Below are 18,213 nucleotides of genomic sequence, written 5' to 3'. Positions count from 1 at the left end.
CCTGTTCTGTTCAGTGAGCTCTCAGCCCACTGCATACCTGTACTGTGATCCTGCCACTGCATACCTGTTCAGTGATCCTGCCACAGCATACCTGTTCTGTTCAGTGAGCCCTCAGCCCACTGCATACCTGTACTGTGATCCTGCCACTGCATACCTGTTCAGTGATCCTGCCACAGCATACCTGTTCTGTTCAGTGAGCCCTCAGCCCACTGCATACCTGTACTGTGATCCTGCCACTGCATAGCTGTTCAGTGATCCTGCCACAGCATACCTGTTCTGTTCAGTGAGCCCTCAGCCCACTGCATACCTGTACTGTGATCCTGCCACTGCATAGCTGTTCAGTGATCCTGCCACAGCATACCTGTTCTGTTCAGTGAGCCCCCAGCCCACTGCATACCTGTACTGTGATCCTGCCACTGCATACCTGTTCAGTGATCCTGCCACAGCATACCTGTTCTGTTCAGTGAGCCCTCAGCCCACTGCATACCTGTACTGTGATCCTGCCACTGCATACCTGTTCAGTGATCCTGCCACAGCATACCTGTTCTGTTCAGTGAGCCCTCAGCCCACTGCATACCTGTACTGTGATCCTGCCACTGCATAGCTGTTCAGTGATCCTGCCACAGCATACCTGTTCTGTTCAGTGAGCCCTCAGCCCACTGCATACCTGTACTGTGATCCTGCCACTGCATAGCTGTTCAGTGATCCTGCCACAGCATACCTGTTCTGTTCAGTGAGCCCTCAGCCCACTGCATACCTGTACTGTGATCCTGCCACTGCATACCTGTTCAGTGATCCTGCCACAGCATACCTGTTCTGTTCAGTGAGCTCTCAGCCCACTGCATACCTGTACTGTGATCCTGCCACTGCATAGCTGTTCAGTGATCCTGCCACAGCATACCTGTTCTGTTCAGTGAGCCCTCAGCCCACTGCATACCTGTACTGTGATCCTGCCACTGCATACCTGTTCAGTGATCCTGCCACAGCATACCTGTTCTGTTCAGTGAGCTCTCAGCCCACTGCATACCTGTACTGTGATCCTGCCACTGCATAGCTGTTCAGTGATCCTGCCACAGCATACCTGTTCTGTTCAGTGAGCCCTCAGCCCACTGCATACCTGTACTGTGATCCTGCCACTGCATAGCTGTTCAGTGATCCTGCCACAGCATACCTGTTCTGTTCAGTGAGCCCTCAGCCCACTGCATACCTGTACTGTGATCCTGCCACTGCATACCTGTTCAGTGATCCTGCCACTGTATACCTGTTCTGTGAACCCGCCACTGTATACCTGTTCTGTTCAGTGGACCCGCCACTGTATACCTGTTCTGTGAACCCGCCACTGTATACCTGTTCTGTTCAGTGGACCCGCCACTGTATACCTGTTCTGTGAACCCGCCACTGTATACCTGTTCTGTTCAGTGGACCTGCCACTGTATACCTGTTTAGTGAACACGCCACTGCATACCTGTTGTGTTCAGTGAACCTGCCACTGCATACCTGTTCTGTGAACCCGCCACTGTATACCTGTTCTGTTCAGTGGACCCGCCACTGTATACCTGTTCTGTGAACCCGCCACTGTATACCTGTTCTGTTCAGTGGACCCGCCACTGTATACCTGTTCTGTGAACCCGCCACTGTATACCTGTTCTGTTCAGTGGACCTGCCACTGTATACCTGTTTAGTGAACACGCCACTGCATACCTGTTGTGTTCAGTGAACCTGCCACTGCATACCTGTTCTGTGAACCCGCCACTGTATACCTGTTCTGTTCAGTGGACCCGCCACTGTATACCTGTTCTGTTCAGTGGACCTGCCACTGTATACCTGTTCTGTTCAGTGGACCTGCCACTGTATACCTGTTTAGTGAACACGCCACTGCGGGCAGCTGCAACAACAAAAGAAAAGGCATGAACATGCGCCCATTCCCCTTCGTGATCATTACCTTGCCGTGGTGAAGGGGCTTGCGTATCACAATGGAGCAATGACCGGCGCCTAGATGAGTGTCTCGGGGGGCACACCCACGATAATAAGGTCGTTGCCTCATTGTGGTCAGACCAAATTTGATCAGCTGGACAGTCACTGTTCTGTCATTCAGCTACATCAGCCAGGTGACTGACCATATGGGCTGTAAAGCCACCAAAACCTGCACTCTCGCCATGGTGCGCACCAGTCCAGCACGGCCGTCACTACACAAACAGCTGTTTGCGGTGCGTTACACGATGAGTTTGGTGCGTCAGTGTGAAGCAGTACCTTAATTACACTACCTGATTGATGTATACACATGCAAGATGTTTGAAAGCACTTTAGGCCTGTCATTTAACATTCAATGTGATTTCTGCCCTTAAAACGCTGCTTTGCGTCAAATCCAGATTTTTCCCGGGGACTTTTGGCATGTATCCCACTCCGCCATCCCCCCCTCCAGGTGTTAGACCCCTTGAAACATCTTTTCCATCACTTTTGTGGCCAGCATAATTAATTTTTTTTTTCAAAGTTCGCATCCCCATTGAAGTCTATTGCGGTTCGCGAACTTTAACGCGAACCGAACCTTTCGCGAAAGTTCGCGAACCCGGTTCGCGAACCGAAAATCGGAGGTTCGGCCCAACTCTAGTGTTTATTAGCAGTTGTTATTACCGTTATAAGACTACTTACTGACATCTACTGGCCAATTTAATGAACAACTGTTCACATTATATATTCTATAGTATTATACTGTATAGTAAGTCTGATTTAAGTACCTATGCCTTCTACTTAGGGTCTTTTTTTATTATTGCACAATGACATTTCAGAAGTGTCGGGAATAGTCTGTTTACATCAATGTGATACGATATCTATGGAATCACAACCAATCGGTCTGCTACTTTAGAATAACTGAAATGAATTTTGCAATCACACCAAAAATTGCATAATAAGCACAGAGGAAATACTGTTGCGGTTCTTCCTTTGTGTTTTGTGATTTGCAGGGTAGAAAAGCCCCCATTACCATCAGAGATGGAAAAAGCAGGGCCTTTGAGATGGAGAGCCCTGACTGGATCATTCAATGTTCAAGGAAGGGAGACACAGAGAGCCCGATATGGTGCAGTATGTACTGGGATAAGAGGGTGAGAAGTGATTGTAAGATTTATACTCACAAGTCTGGGTTACCATCCAGGCAACCACTATACAGGCAGGTGGGGATAATTAGACCTGTCCCCACTCAGGATTAAGAAGTCGCTCTCTGTAGATCGGATGAAAAAAGGGGCCAAATCCCCTCCACCTGGAGTGGACTTGAATTGTACGCAGTAGTACAGAGGCGCCAGTAGTGTAAAACAACTGTTAAAAACGTTACAAATGAGGTAGGTTAGTGGTGGACTTACCTCCCCAATACCAACACAAGGTAAAAAGTTGATTTTCAACAAAAAAAAAATTATTCACATACTCCAAATTGGTGCAACGCGTTTCGTGGGCATATCCCACTTTATCGGGCTATAAAACAGGAGTATTGCAACATAAACCTTGGGTAACATAGTTTAGCCCTTCTGGATCATGGATCATGCAATGGTTGGCAATAGTGTTTGCGTTACAATTTGGAACTACATGGTTTGGAACCTGAACACTTGCATTTAGCACCATTTCAGCACAGAACAGCAGGACGGAGTGCATTTCATTTAACTCCGATACTCCATCCTCCCAGTTTGGAAGGAGGAAGTATCAGAGTTTGTCCTGCTGTTCTGTTCTAAAATGGTGCTGAATGCATGGGTTCTTAAACCACATAGTGCCAAATCAGAGACCAAAACTAGTTCTTTTAGGACACATTAGTGATGTTGTCTGTCCACCTGCAAGCTATACATTTTCTACTAAGAGCTGCTTATTGACCATCCGTGTTTGTCATGCTTTCCATTATTGTGTATACATTTTGAAAAGATTTGCTTAATATAAAACTGAAGTGAAAAAGGTCAGACACCAGCCTATGGAGAGGGTAGGCTCTGGGTCGTAGAGAGCCTAACCATTCCTACCTCAGTGCCCAGGTTCCAGAGTTGTCATCCCCATTAGAGCTATTTGACCAATTGGTCAAATGCACCTCTGTCAGTCAGACCACTCAAGTCCCTGAACTCTCCCAAAGACGGATGACTCCATACTGCACATGCACAAGCATGCACCACTGGTCTTTGAGTGTGCTGGGGGACAGTGCTCTTGTCTTGATGCCTTCCAAGGGCTCCTGGAGGTGACAGATTTGAACAGGGGTGACAGCTGGAGCCAGGACACCAAGGAAGGAACAGGAAGGCTCTACAGGATCCAGAGATTTCCCTCTCCATAGGTAAGCATCTGACTTTTTCTTTCACTACAGATTTGCTTTAAAGGGAATTTGAAGTAAGATTATGGTGTCTGCCATATTTATTTCCTTTTAATCAATACCAGTTGCCTGGCAGTACTGCTGATCACTTTGGCTGCAGGAGTGTCTGCATCCCACACCTGAGACAAACATGTAGCTTATCTAGTCAGACTTCATTTAGAGCAGCTGAACTGCATGCTTGTTTAGGGTCTATGGCTAGAAGTATTGCAGACAGAGAATCAGCAGGACAGTCAGGTAATTAGCATTGTTTTAAAGTAAAGTAACTATGCCAGCCTTCATCTTCCTTTCACTTCAGGTGTGCTTTACAGCTTCCCTCACATTTTTAAAACAAACAACTCTTCCCTGTCCCCACTATTCTTGCCAAGTTAACCACTTGCCGACCGCGCACTCATACCGCGCGTCGGCAAAGTGGCAGCTGCAGGACCAGCGATGCAGTTCTGCGTCGCCGGCTGCAGGCTAATTAATCAGGAAGCAGCCGCTCGCGTGAGCGGCTGCTTCCTGTCAATTCACGGCGGGGGGCTCCGTGAATAGCCTGCGGGCCGCCGATCGCGGCTCGCAGGCTAAATGTAAACACAAGCGGAAATAATCCGCTTTGTTTACATTGTACGGCGCTGCTGCGCAGCAGCGCCGTAAGGCAGATCGGCGATCCCCGGCCAATCAGCGGCCGGGGATCGCCGCCATGTGTCAGGGGACAGCCTGTCACTGGCTGCACAGGACGGATAGCGTCCTGTGCAGCCCAGTTTACCAGGGGGGACAGGGAGGAGAGGGAGGGGGGGAATCTCGCCGCGGAGGGGGGCTTTGAGGTGCCCCCCCCGCAACACCCATCAGGCAGGAGCGATCAGACTCCCCCAGCACATCATCCCCCTAGTGGGGAAAAAAGGGGGGCGATCTGGTCGCTCTGCCTGCACCCTGATCTGTGCTGGGGGCTGCACAGCCCACCCAGCACAGATCAGCTAAAACAGCGCTGGTCCTTAAGGGGGGGTAAAGGGTGGGTCCTCAAGAGGTTAAAGGTTTTTTTTTTCTTTTAAATAAAGGTAGCATAACTGCTCCTGTTTTGTGGGTCCCACTGGCTTAGCTATGTCAGAGTCAATCTGTTTTCTGTTACAGATCAGCTAATTTAGGCACAGTGCTGCACCAATCATTTGAATGCTACCATAAGCCTTACTGAGAATTACAGTTATAGTGGCACTTTATTATTATTATTATTTATTGTATTTATAAAGCTCCAACATATTACGCAGCGCTGGACATTAATTTAGGTTACAGACAATATTTAGGGGTAACATAGAGCAATATGACAATACAGGAATAAAAGAAAACCAGATCATGCAGCACAGTATGAGTACAATGTAATGCTTAGTCAGTCACTGGATGGGAGCATGGAGATTAGGCAAGTTAGGTTTACTCAAATGCATAGCAAGGGTGCACAGTAATGGAGGTGCATGATCAGGTAGGACACAAAAGGAGGAGGACCCTGCCCAAAGGCTTACAATCTAGAGGGAGAGGTAGGGACACGAGAGGTAGGGGACCAGAGTTCAGCTGTGGGTTTAGAGCATTTGTGAGGGGTGGTAGGCCAGAGTGAAAAGGTGAGTTTTGAGGGCCTTCTTGAATGTGTTGAAGGAGGGGGCTGCCCTAATGGGTGGAGGTAGGGAGTTCCATAGTGTTGAAGCGGCTCTTGAAAAGTCTTGGAGGCGTGCATGGGACTGGGTGATGCGGGGGACGGTCAGGCGAAGTTCATTGGAGGAGCGGAGTTAGCGGCTTGGTGCGTATCTCTGAGTAAGATCAGAAATGTAGGTTGGACAGGTTTTGTGGATGGATTTGTAGGTCAGACACAATATCTTGAATCTGATTCTGGACTGGATAGGGAGCCAGTGGAGGGATTCACGGAGGGGAGCTGCCCTGGTAGAGTGATGGGAGCAGTGGATAATTCTGGCAGCCGCATTCATGATGGACTGCAGTGGGGCTATTCGGGTCATAGGAAGACCAGACAGAAGGGCATTGCAGTAGTCGAGGCGGGAAATTATGAGGGCATGGATGAGGAGTTTGGTGGTGGCAGAGGTCAGGAAAGGGCGAATCTTACAGATGTTACGAAGGTGGAAGTTGCAGGACTTTGTGAGGTTTTGGATGTGGGGAGTGAAGGAGAGTGCGGAGTCCAGGGTGACACCCAGACAGTGGGCTTGAGAGGTAGGGCGAATGGTAGTGTGGTTAACAGTGACCTGCACATCTGGGAGGTCCAGGGATGACCGAGGTGGGAAGATCATAAATTCCGTTTTGTCTAGATTTAGTTTCAGGAACCTAGCGGACATCCAGGAGGAGATGGCAGATAGGCAGGAGGAGACCTTGTCCATGGTAGTGGTGGATATGTCAGGGGTGTGGAGGTAGATTTGGGTGTCATCTGCATACAGATGATAGTTAAAACCCATGGAGGAGATAACCTTGCCAATGGAGGATGTGTATAGGGAGAACAGTAGGGGGCCAAGGACCGAGCCTTGGGGGACTCCCACTGGGAGGTGGTTGGGGGTGGACGAGGATTCATTGAAGGAGGTCGTGAAGGAGCGGTTGGAGAGGTAGGATGAAAGCCAGGTCAGGGCAAGATCGTGAGTGCCCATGGATTTGGAGGGACTGGAGGAGTAGGGGATGATCTACTGTATCAAAAGCTGCTGAAAGTTCAAGGAGGAGCACTTAGTGACTAATTTGACTGTTTCGAAAAAATCAGGTAATTTGGCCACTGGCAATAGCCAGTATGAGTTGTAGCAACTAGGGGGGGGGGGGGGGGTCAACTGTATTTAAAGTGTGCCAGAGTTTCAGCGTGGGGGGTGTTAAGGGAGGGCTCATGTAAGAATAGGATTACGTCTAGCTATAGTAAAATGTTGTTAACATTTACCAATATTTTATAATCAGAAATAGCACTAGCCACTGGTAGAATATTGGTAATACTTTTAATTCTTTTTATCGTTTTTTTCTCACAAAAAAAAACATACAATGCAAACAGTTCCCCCCACCCCGCCCACCTACCCTGTCTTTACCTGCCCCCAATATCCACTTCTATTATTTGCACAGTCATTACATCACAAAGCCAACAAATACTCTTTATTCGAGTCATGATATGCAAGCTATGGCCTCCACAGCTTACTAAACTTTAGAATATTCATCATTTTACCAGTATTCTACTAGCGGCTATCTCTGGTGTTCAATTTACCACAACGCCCTTTTTACGTGTATGCAAGTTCCTTATGTACACTACAGTGTGGTAGCTTGCTGTTTGTATATTTCACTGCCCCTTGCCCACTATCTAAGGGATGACAGCAGCACTTTGTCACTGATCTTGATGTGCAATCCTTCAGCTAAGTAAATTACCTTCTGAGCAGCTGAAACAGACAGCTAGTTAGGAAGCAGCAAATTGGAAGAAAACTCCATCGTGCTGCTCATTAAGTCCATCACCAAAATGTGAACAGTGTTTTCATTCCCTAATAAGATATGGTAATGAGTTTGTCATGTAATTTAGTTTTAATACACACTTCTAACATGCTAAAACTATGTAAATTGTGCTGGTTTCTAGTGAGGTTTGTTTCAAATTTATAAACAAGCAAATCATGGTGTATGTTTTTTCTTTACATGTTAAATAGCAAACAAATAACAAACAACAAGGCTTTTAGATATAGCAGTCATAGGGCTATAAACAAGTCAAAAACAATTATGTTAGATGGCTTAGAATAGCCCTTTTCAAACGGATCTCAAGGAAACCCTGCATTCAGTGGTGTAGCTACAATTCATGGGACCCCCCAGAAAAGCTTTGATGGGCCCTCCCAATGTTCACGCTCCTTCCCCTGTCTCCCCTTGGTTCCTATCTTGGGGCTCTTCTCACAAAGGTCATAAAACAAGTGTGGTCACAAAAACACCTGATCTAAAGTAGAGTCCCCTGTACCGGAGGAGGGTAACATTAGTAGTTGGGCTGCTCCCCTCTAGTTACGTCCCTGCCTGCATTAGCGTGGGAGGAGAGGATTTAGTTTGCAGGCTCCATGGTCTTTAAAAGTGGGTGTGAATTTTCACTGTAACAACCTGGTTGTGTAGCCCCCAATCCATGTTTCTTCCTTATGGTGTTTCCTATTATAGTAGCACATGTTAGTGTTTCTTGCTATAGACCCCACAATTATAGTGCTCCCCTAATAACAGTTCTCTTTTTTACACTACCCCTTATTATGGTGTCACTCCTTACATGCCTCCCTATTGCTTTTATTAATGTGCTCCTTATTATTCTGACTTCCAGTTTAGTGCTTCTTTACACAGTACAACCCATTCAGGGGCGTAACTAGAAATCACCGGGCCCACCTGCAAAACTTTGGATGCCCCCCCCTCAAAACATAATTTTGAAAGGCAGGCCAGGCAAGATATATAAAAAACATACTTACAGTTTAAGTAGCCAGGTATAGGTGTCCCCAGTATAGATAGCCAGGTATAGGTGCTCCTAGTATAGATAGCCAAGTATAGGGGCCCCGAGTATAGATAGCCAGGTATAGGTGCTCCTAGTATAGATAGCCAAGTATAGGGGCCCCGAGTATAGATAGCCAAGTATAGGTGCCCTCAGTATAGATAGCCAGGTTTTTTGTGCCCCCAATATAGATAGCCAGGTATAGGTGCTCCTAGTATAGATAGCCAAGTATAGGGGCCCCTAGTATAGATAGCCAGTTATAGGTGCCCTGAGTATAGATAACCAGATATAGATGCCCCCAGTATAGGTAGCCAGGTATAGGCGCCTCAAGTATAGCCAGGTATAGGTGCCCCCAGAATAGGTAGCCAGGTATAGGTGTCCTCAGTATAGATAGCCAGGTATAGGTGCCCCCAGTATAGGTGTCCTCAGTATAGATAGCCAGGTATAGGTGCCCCCAGTATAGGTAGCCTACTATAGTATAGGCCCAGGGTTATAGCATGAGGGGGGAGCAGAAGGCACACGGAACTCCTCCACTCCCTCACCTCAGCCCCCCCTTCAGCACTTCCCCCTCAATAAATTACAGCATTGGCAAGCGGGCAGGGAAAGAAATCTCACCTCTGATTTGTGACAATAAACCTTGGCTGGTCATTGCCTGCTGTGTGATCAACATGTACTGTTACTTAGAGATGGCCCGAACCTCCGATTTTAGGTTCGCGAACTTCCAGCGAAAGTTCGGTTCGCGTGAACTTTTGCGAACCGCAATAGACTTCAATGGGGAGGCGAACTTTGAAAACTAGAAAAATTTATGTTGGCCACAAAAGTGATGGAAAAGATATTTCAAGGGGTCTAACACCTGAAGGGGGGCATGGCGGAGTGGGATAGAAGCCAAAAGTCCCGGGGAAAAATATGGATTGGACGCAAAGCAGCGTTTTAAGAGGAGAAATCACATTGAATGCTAAATTGAAGGCCTAAAGTGCTTTAAAATATCTTGCATGTGTATACATGGATCAGAGAGTGTAATTAGAGTACTGCTTCACACTGACACACCAAACTCACTGTGTAACGCACCGCAAACAGCTGTTTGTGTAGTGACAGCCGTGCTGTACTGGTGCACACCATGGCGAGATTGCTCTCCCTCACTTAGTGATGTCAGGTAATGTCTGACTGCCTTATCAACTTTCGATGGTTCTTTTTCTACCATTGTTAAAGCTTACATCTATTTTTTTAAATACTAGTTCTGTTTGCTGTTCAGTACCTGGAACGAGAATCTTTTATGGAGGGCAAGTCTGCCATTGGGAGTGACCATGGGTAATGGCCGGGGAATCCTGGTTCGATTCCGGTCCGGAGTGGGAGCCTAAGAAACGGCTACCACCACCACACATCCAAGGGAGGCAGCAGGCACGCTGTGGCCAAAGGAGCAGGAACGGCTACCACACACATCCAAGGAAGGCAGCAGGCATGGCATGCACGTCCCGAGGTATTGACCAAAAATAACAATACAGGAGGACTTTCGAGGCCCTGCTGTATATGTTAGATGAATCAACTTTAAATCCTTTAACGAGAATCTGTTATGGAGGGCAAGTCTGCCATCCATTCAAGTGAAAGGTATGCACTGACTGCCAGGTATAATACAATGTGCAGTCAAAGATGCAGTGAAAGGTATGCAGTGACTGCAAACAGCTGTTTGTGTAGTGACGGCCGTGCTGGACTGGTGCGCACCATGTTTTGTCTATATCGGGGGGATGAAGTGAAAGGTATGCACTGATTTGACTAATACAATGTACAGTCACACAGGTGCAGTTAACAGGTATGCACACTGGTGGGAACTCACATAGGTAGGTGGGTGCACAGAACACAACAGGTAGGTATATGCAGTGATGAGGTGGGTGCACTGAACACAACAGGTAGGTACATGCAGTGATGGGTATTACAATGTGCACCTGTCACACACAGACAGGTAGAGGACAGGCACAGTGACACTGCGTGCGCTCAACTCACGTAGGTAGGTGGATGCACTGTGAACAACAGGTAGGTAGGTTTATGCAGTAATGGGTATTACAATGTGCACCTGTCACACACACAGGTAGTCACTGAATGTGCTGGGCCTGGTATTGGCACACACACAGTATGAAGTATCAAGGCTGTCTATGCAACACAAGTGTCAGTGGGACACACAGAAAAAAAAATAGATCACAAGAACAAGATTAGCTCTCAAAAGAGCTGTTGTAGGGTGCTATTTTAGCAATAAGAATCAGCAAGAAGCAAGCTAACAAGCCTACAAGAGCCTAACTAATCTTTCCCTATGAGAGTCTGCAGCAGCAGCAGCTGTCCCTTCACTAATTACTGCAGGCACACGAGTGAGTCCACTGCCTGACGCTGCCTGCCTTTTAAAAGGGGGGGTGGGGCTCCAGGAGGGAGTGTAGCCTAATTGGCTACAATGTGTCTGCTGACTGTGATGTAGAGGGTCAAAGTTGACCCTCATGATACACTAGGGTAGGGAAAACCGAACTTCCGGAAAAGTTTGCGTTCGATCGCGAAAGCGAACCACCATTTGCCGGCGAACCGTACGGGCTATCTCTACTGTTACTGTGTCACTTTATCATCTGTGTGACCATACTTTGTGTTCTAGGTAATCTCTGTGTGCCCTCCCCCCCAATTTTTTTTTATATAAATATATATATATATATATATATATATATATATATATATATATATATATATATATATATATATATATCGATATATATGTGTGTGTGTGTGTGCCAATACCCTTGGGCTGATCACTGCCTGCTGTGTTTACTGTTGATATTGTATCACTTTAACCCTGTGTGTCTGTGACTCTAATGTGTGTCTGAAGTGTTCTCTGTGTGGAGCAGTATTGCCACAAATCTGATTTTTTGGGGGCCCCTAAAGATTAGATTTGTGCCAATACTCTTTGGCTGGTCACTGCCTGCTGTGTGATCAATGTGTACTGTTACTGTTCACTTTAGCATCTGTGTGACCATACTGTGTGTTCTAGGTGATCTGTGTGTACCCCCAACAAAAAAATAACATTAAAAAAAATTGATTTGTATCAAACCCCTCCGGTTGGTCACTGCCTGCTGCACAATCACCATGTACTGTTACCGTGTCACTTTTACATCGGTCTGACTGTGCTGTGTGTTCTGAAGAAGTGTGTCAAACACATGAAACAGCTGCAAACCAGAGGCATTTGTTTTACCTGTAGATTCATGGCTAATAAAGACGTTTTTTGCCTGGAGAGTGCCGGAGTCCGTATCTTCTTTCGCCAGTATTGTGTGTTATAGGTCTTGTAGGTCATCTCCATGTGCTCTGAAAAACAATAGATTCGTGCCAATACCCTTTGGCTGCTCACTGCCTGCTGTGTGATCAACGTGTACTGTTACCGTGCCACTTTAACACCTGTGTGACTGTACTGTGTGTTTTAGGTCTTCTCTGGGTGCCCCCCCCCCCCCCCCCCCACTCAAAAAAAAATATGATTTGTGAAAACACCCCTTGGCTGTTCATTCACTCTAACAAGCATGGCAGGCAGAGGCAGGTCAAAGCTTAGAGGTACTAGGGATCATAGTGGTGTGTCTTTCTGTGGCTGTGGCATATGTGATGTTTTGCAGAGGAAGAAAACTATTTATTCATAAAATGCAAAAGAGGTGGTTGACTGGTTCACTCAGCATTCCACCTCTTCTACTTCTTCTGCTGCCAATGTTCCCAAACCCTTCTCCTCATCCTCCTCTGCTGTGGCAAACTGCAACACCATCTCCACCACCACAACAAATGAATTGTATTGCTCAGAAATGCTATTTCCCCAGGCTTTGATGGACAAAAGTGATCTGCGAGCATTGGCATCGGATGAAGGAGAGGAGCAATGCAGACACTCACAAGGTGTGATGTCCTGGCTGCTGCAGCCTGCTATGAGCTTGAAACTGAAAGTGATGAGGGTCATGATAATGTGGTGATGGATGTTCATGGGTGCCACAAGAGATGATCAGGAGGAAGCGACCAAAGCCTCGAGTGACTTAGTTTGTTTGGTATTGGTCCCAGTAACTGACTGGAGGGGCCGCACATACAAAGAAGAGCCGACTGGCACGACTGAGCCAGAATATGGGGACCAATACCACGCGAATGGAGGCACTCGGGAGTATGGTGAGGAACGCATCAGTGCTCATGGGGCAGGAGCCCTGGGTAAGTATAAAATCTTTTACTTTGCCCATCTCAGGTACACTTTAAAGCTATGTGAGCAGCAGTTCCATTCTGGGTTGTAGATATTGCCTCGTTCATCGAACAGACATAACTGATGGACAATGATAAAGTCCAGAAAAATAAGATTTCCTAGATGCAGTGGAAAGTCTTTGCTTCCTGCCAAATACTCTTTGTACACTTCTCCGCCTACATTAACTCTGTCTTATTTTTCTTTTTGATGCTGGTTATGCCAGTGACTTGCCTAAAAACTGTATACATGACAAATGTTTTAGGTGATGATGACCCTACTATGTATCAGCACAACAGCCTTGCATTGCTGTATCTGCTAGCTGCGGTCAGTACAAGACACAACATTTATATCACGCTTTTCTCCTGGTGGACTCAAAGGGCCAGAGCTGCAGCCACTAGGACACACTCTATATGCAGTAGCAGTGTTAAGGAGTCTTGGCCAAGGTCTCCTGCTGAATAGGTGTTGGCTTACTGAACTGAGATTCAAACTCTGGTCTCCTATGTTAAAGGCAGAGCCCTTACACTATCCAGCCAACACTATCCAGCCACAGCACAGTAAAGATTCTGCATTCTACCAGGCTTCATATAGTTATTTTGCAAGTATTCATGGAGTTTGCATGCTTTCCCTGTGTCTGTGTGAATTTCCTTTGGGCACTTTAGTTTCCTCTCACATACTAAAAAATAACAAAGTTACTTTAAGTGGTTCCCCTCTAAAACTAGCCCTACTACAATGGACTATGGTAGAGATTGGATTGTGAGCTCCACTGAGGGACAGTTAGTGACAAGACTATCCACTCTGTAAAAGCACGGCTGAAGATGTCAGCACTATATAAATACTAAATAATAATTTCTGAGAAGGTGAAAGAGTGTGCGTCTTGAGTCTGTCAGCAGCTTTCCACCTGTGAACCAATATGTCTTTGCATAAAGTGCCTGACTGCGCTCACCTCGACACATTTGGCATGCACAGTGTGACACAAACGAGGAAAGCTAGGATGCTGCACTCCAATAAAGAAAGTCAAAGGAGAGGAAATAATGATGGCAATGCCTCTGGCTTGAAGACAATGAGATGCAGAGTTAGTGAAACTCCAGACAAACTTGATTTTTATTTTTAGTCTGTGATATATTTGTGCTGGATTAGAAAACCTGTCAGGCTTCTGATGCTGCCTGTGTTCCAAGGGGTTTGGGCGGTTTTTACTCACTTCTTATTTTTAAGAAGTTTAGAATCAGGATGATAGCATTTATTGGCTAACTTAAAAGAATAAGAATAAGCAAGCGTTTGGCTGTAAAGCCTTCATCGGGCTTCAATCCTGTTTGCTTGCAAGCTGATGGAACAGACATCTATATGCATACAACATCAAAAGGGGATACACAGATTTTTTTCAAGCATAAATACATGTGTAATGATCTGCTCTGGTGTCTGCACAGGCAGGCAGCTTTTTGACCATTTTTCAGGTTTATATGCTGCAGGTTCCTGGAAAAGAGACCTGTTTGCATTCTGCAAGTTTCAGACATGCTGTTCTGGTGAGAGATTTGCATCCACTTGTCATGCAAATTGCTTATCTCCTTCCTTTGAAGGTTTGCAGTATAAATACCATTTCCTCCCAGAATTCCCTGCTGGTCATAAAGGTTTGGTTCTGCTGGACTTACCTTGAGTTTCAGCCCCTCTGCTGATTGTTTGTGAATATTCTAGTGTAGTTAATTATTGGGGAGTGCATCTTGCATTCTCTATAGTGCAGTCAGGCTTTGTATTATTTGTACTGTTTATTCCTATGCTGTTTTGTCTGGTCCCTGCGATTGTACTGTCACCTGCGGTGGCTGGCAGTAAATCGTTTGGTCTCATTCCTAGATCGCATTCGCCCTGGCGGTAGAGGCGGTGGATCTCCTTTGTCTGTCTTGGAGTATAACCTTAGCTGCGGTTGCTACTGGTTACTCCTTTAGTCTATCTTGTCCAGCACGAACACTTGCTGTTGTCTGGTGGGAGGCAACCGATTAGCAAGCGTTCACGTTATTTGTCTGTCGTCATTGTTAGGTTCATGTGTTAGTTAGGGTTGGTACGTTTTGTCGCTGTTACGCTTATTGTGTGGTGGTCGTACCGTTAACGCGCTTGTCTCTGTTGCGCATATCGTGCGGGGACCGTGTTTAGGTAGTTAGTTTGTTATTTTCTTTGACGTTCAGATTGTGGTTCTTTGCTGTGTCTTCCCTACTCAGTCACGCTCTGTCTTATTCAGTCTTGTGTCTCTATTAGCAATCGCCATTCTTGCGATTGTTTTCTTACTTTGGTTTTCGCTGTTGTGTGTCAACCGTCGACGGGTGGCGACTGGATTGGTGGACATACATACACTCTGTCTCTGTGCTCACTCTCTCTCAAAAGGCTATCTTGCCCTGTATTGTTTCACTTCGTACAATTTCTATCTGGCATCTGTGGTTGTGCAGAGGGTTTATTCCTCTGCACTCCACAGCTCCATCTGCCGGTTGGAAATTCCTCTCTATAGGTGCATTTGCACCAAAGCTGGGTTCCCTTTCTAGGCGCTTGTGGAGGGTTTCCGCAGTGTCAGCGCACATGTTGTGCGCTGACCTTGGAGATAATTCCACAATCGTGACAGTATGACCAGCCCAACCGAAATTCCCAGTGTAGAGGGAATTTCCAATTTGTATGATTTTGTTGAATACGGTTCTTGTACCTTTTAAGAGGTTTAAGAAACTAGACTCTGAAACTAAAGAGGACTTTCTTTCTGAATGTGTAAGATTTTTTCTTAACCCCGCCTTTCAAATTACTGATCCGTCCACGTGGGCTCTCCAAATAGCTTATGTTCTTTTGCAAGGAGATCTGTTTCAGTGGGCTTATGAGATTTTGAAAAGCAATTCCTGGAATGATAATCCTTATCAGTTTCTTACATTAATTTTTTCTCACTGGTTTAAACTGCCTTTTTTACCACCTATTCTTAACCACCTTAGCGGTATGGATGAGCTCAGCTCGTCCATTACCGCCAGAGGGTGCCGCTCAGGCCCTGCTGGGCCGATTTTGATCAAATAAAGAGCAGCACACGCAGCCGGCACTTTGCCAGCCGCGTGTGCTGCCTGATCGCCGCCGCTCTGCGGCGATCCGCCGCGAGCTGCGGCGAAAGAGGGTCCCCCCAGCCGCCTGAGCCCTGCGCAGCCGGAACAAATAGTTCCGGCCAGCGCTAAGGGCTGGATCGGAGGCGGCTGACGTCAAGACGTCGGCTGACGTCCATGACGTCACTCCGCTTGTCGCCATGGCGACAGGAGAAGCCAAACACGGAAGACTGCTCATTGCGGCCTTCTGTGTTACTTTTGGCTGCCGGAGGCGATCAGAAGAACGCCTCCGGAGCGCCATCTAGTGGGCTTTCATGCAGCCAACTTTTAGTTGGCTGCATGAAATAGTTTTTTTTTTTATTTAAAAAAAACCCTCATGCAGCTGCCCTGGCGATCTTAATAGAACGCCAGGGTGGTTAATGAGTGTGTACCTGCTAATTAAACACTTGTTCCATCCACTTCATGCAGAACTATGCAGTTTGCAAAAGATGGCGTGGATAATCAGTTTAATGTCTCAGTACCTAAAGCAACTGAATGTGAAATCTTTGAGTGTGTGAAAATTGACCTTGTGCAATCTGAGATTCTCTTGTCTATGGACATCAGATTTTCTTTTCCCAGTAATTGTTTGAGGAGATACATTTTTGATAGGGCTATTGGAAAAGTTCCTAGACAATGCAATCTGCGTAAGTTCTTTGATTGTCCACTGCCTTATGAACCTATGCATATTCCCGATACAGCCTCAGTTACTAAGAGTGTGCAGGAGGAATGCATTGACAGCTCTTTTGCATTTAAACAGCAGCCATTCAATCCTGCTTAAAAGAGAAAGTCTAAAAGACGCAAACATCTGAGTGAAACACTTAGATAGATGTTAACAATAATATTGTTCAGCCTGTGTCTAGAAAAACTTCCCAGTTGAAAGATCCATTACCCAAAGCAAAAGCATATGTGGATCCTATGATAAGCAGAGTTATTCAGTATATTAAAGGAGTAAAAAAATCCATGTATGTTCCTGATCTCAACCCGTATGAGTGTTACTTTGTTTGAGCCTCCATTTGCTCCGTGGGAGATTGAGGAGTTCGAGATTGATTGGAAGGCGTTTTGCGATTTTTACATCGCAGAAAGCGAAGTGATTCTTAATGCTTGTATTAATTCCGTGTACACTTTGATTGAATCTGGTGAGTGTGACAAATGTTTTGTGGATGCGGTGATTTGTGTGTGGCAGACGATTTTGGATGAATTGCACACACACCAACCAATTGACTCCAATAAAGAGACACCGTTGTCGGATGTTTGTTCCTGCCTTTCTGGGGTAAAGCAAGTGAGTTTAGACACTGTGCGATCTGAAATGAATGAGTGTGCTACTGTGGTTGACAACAGTGTGAATTCTGAAAGATTCTTTCCCATGGCAACTGCTTGTGTGGCGTTTGAATCCGTGCTATCTAATGCTTTTTTCTCAGGTGTTCCTGCAAAGTATGATCAACATGAATGTGTCAGTCCTGTTAAGGATATGTGGGATCCCTTGTCAAGTAAAAACAGATCTTTTTCTCCCAGTTAATCTTTAAGATCTTCCATCTATGATCCTGCTATGGGGAAGATTCCTAAACTATGCAACCTCAAGAGTAATGTTAATGTGACTAATAAAGTTTCCCATGTTGTTGTCGCAAGTTCTTCTGCAAATAAATCTATGCCTCACTTTGTTCACACCTATGAAAGCACATTGTCAGATGAAAATTGTTCCAATGTTTTCTGTCCTGGGCAATTTACAATTTGCTCCACAGATTTCGGAGGCTTGCGCTTTAGAAGCTTCAGTTTCACAACCTAAAACGATCTTAGATTCACAAATTTTGCGTTCTGACTCCTCAGATTCAACATTGTTAGCTGAGTCTAAGGGTGAGACAGCGCTTTAGTTTTGCGAATCTGATACTGAGGGATCTTTGCTTTGTCCGGGGAATGTTTCGGTGAGCCTGCCCTGTACCATGAATGAAACTGTGATGTCCACTCGCATGGACATTTGTGACTCTCTTTCTTGTTCTGAAAAGGGTGCTGACTTTCCACCCTGTACTCTGGATGAGTAAATGTTGCCCTGTATAAAATCTCCTGCAGTGAGCCCAGAGGCTCGTCTAGGTATTGCAACTATTCTCACCTGTTTTTCTGACATTTCGGAATTGCAGTCTGG

The sequence above is a fragment of the Hyperolius riggenbachi genome, chromosome 4 (genome assembly GCF_040937935.1).
Source record: "Hyperolius riggenbachi isolate aHypRig1 chromosome 4, aHypRig1.pri, whole genome shotgun sequence".
Lineage (NCBI taxonomy): Eukaryota > Metazoa > Chordata > Amphibia > Anura > Hyperoliidae > Hyperolius > Hyperolius riggenbachi.
This window is presented reverse-complemented; position numbering follows the sequence as displayed.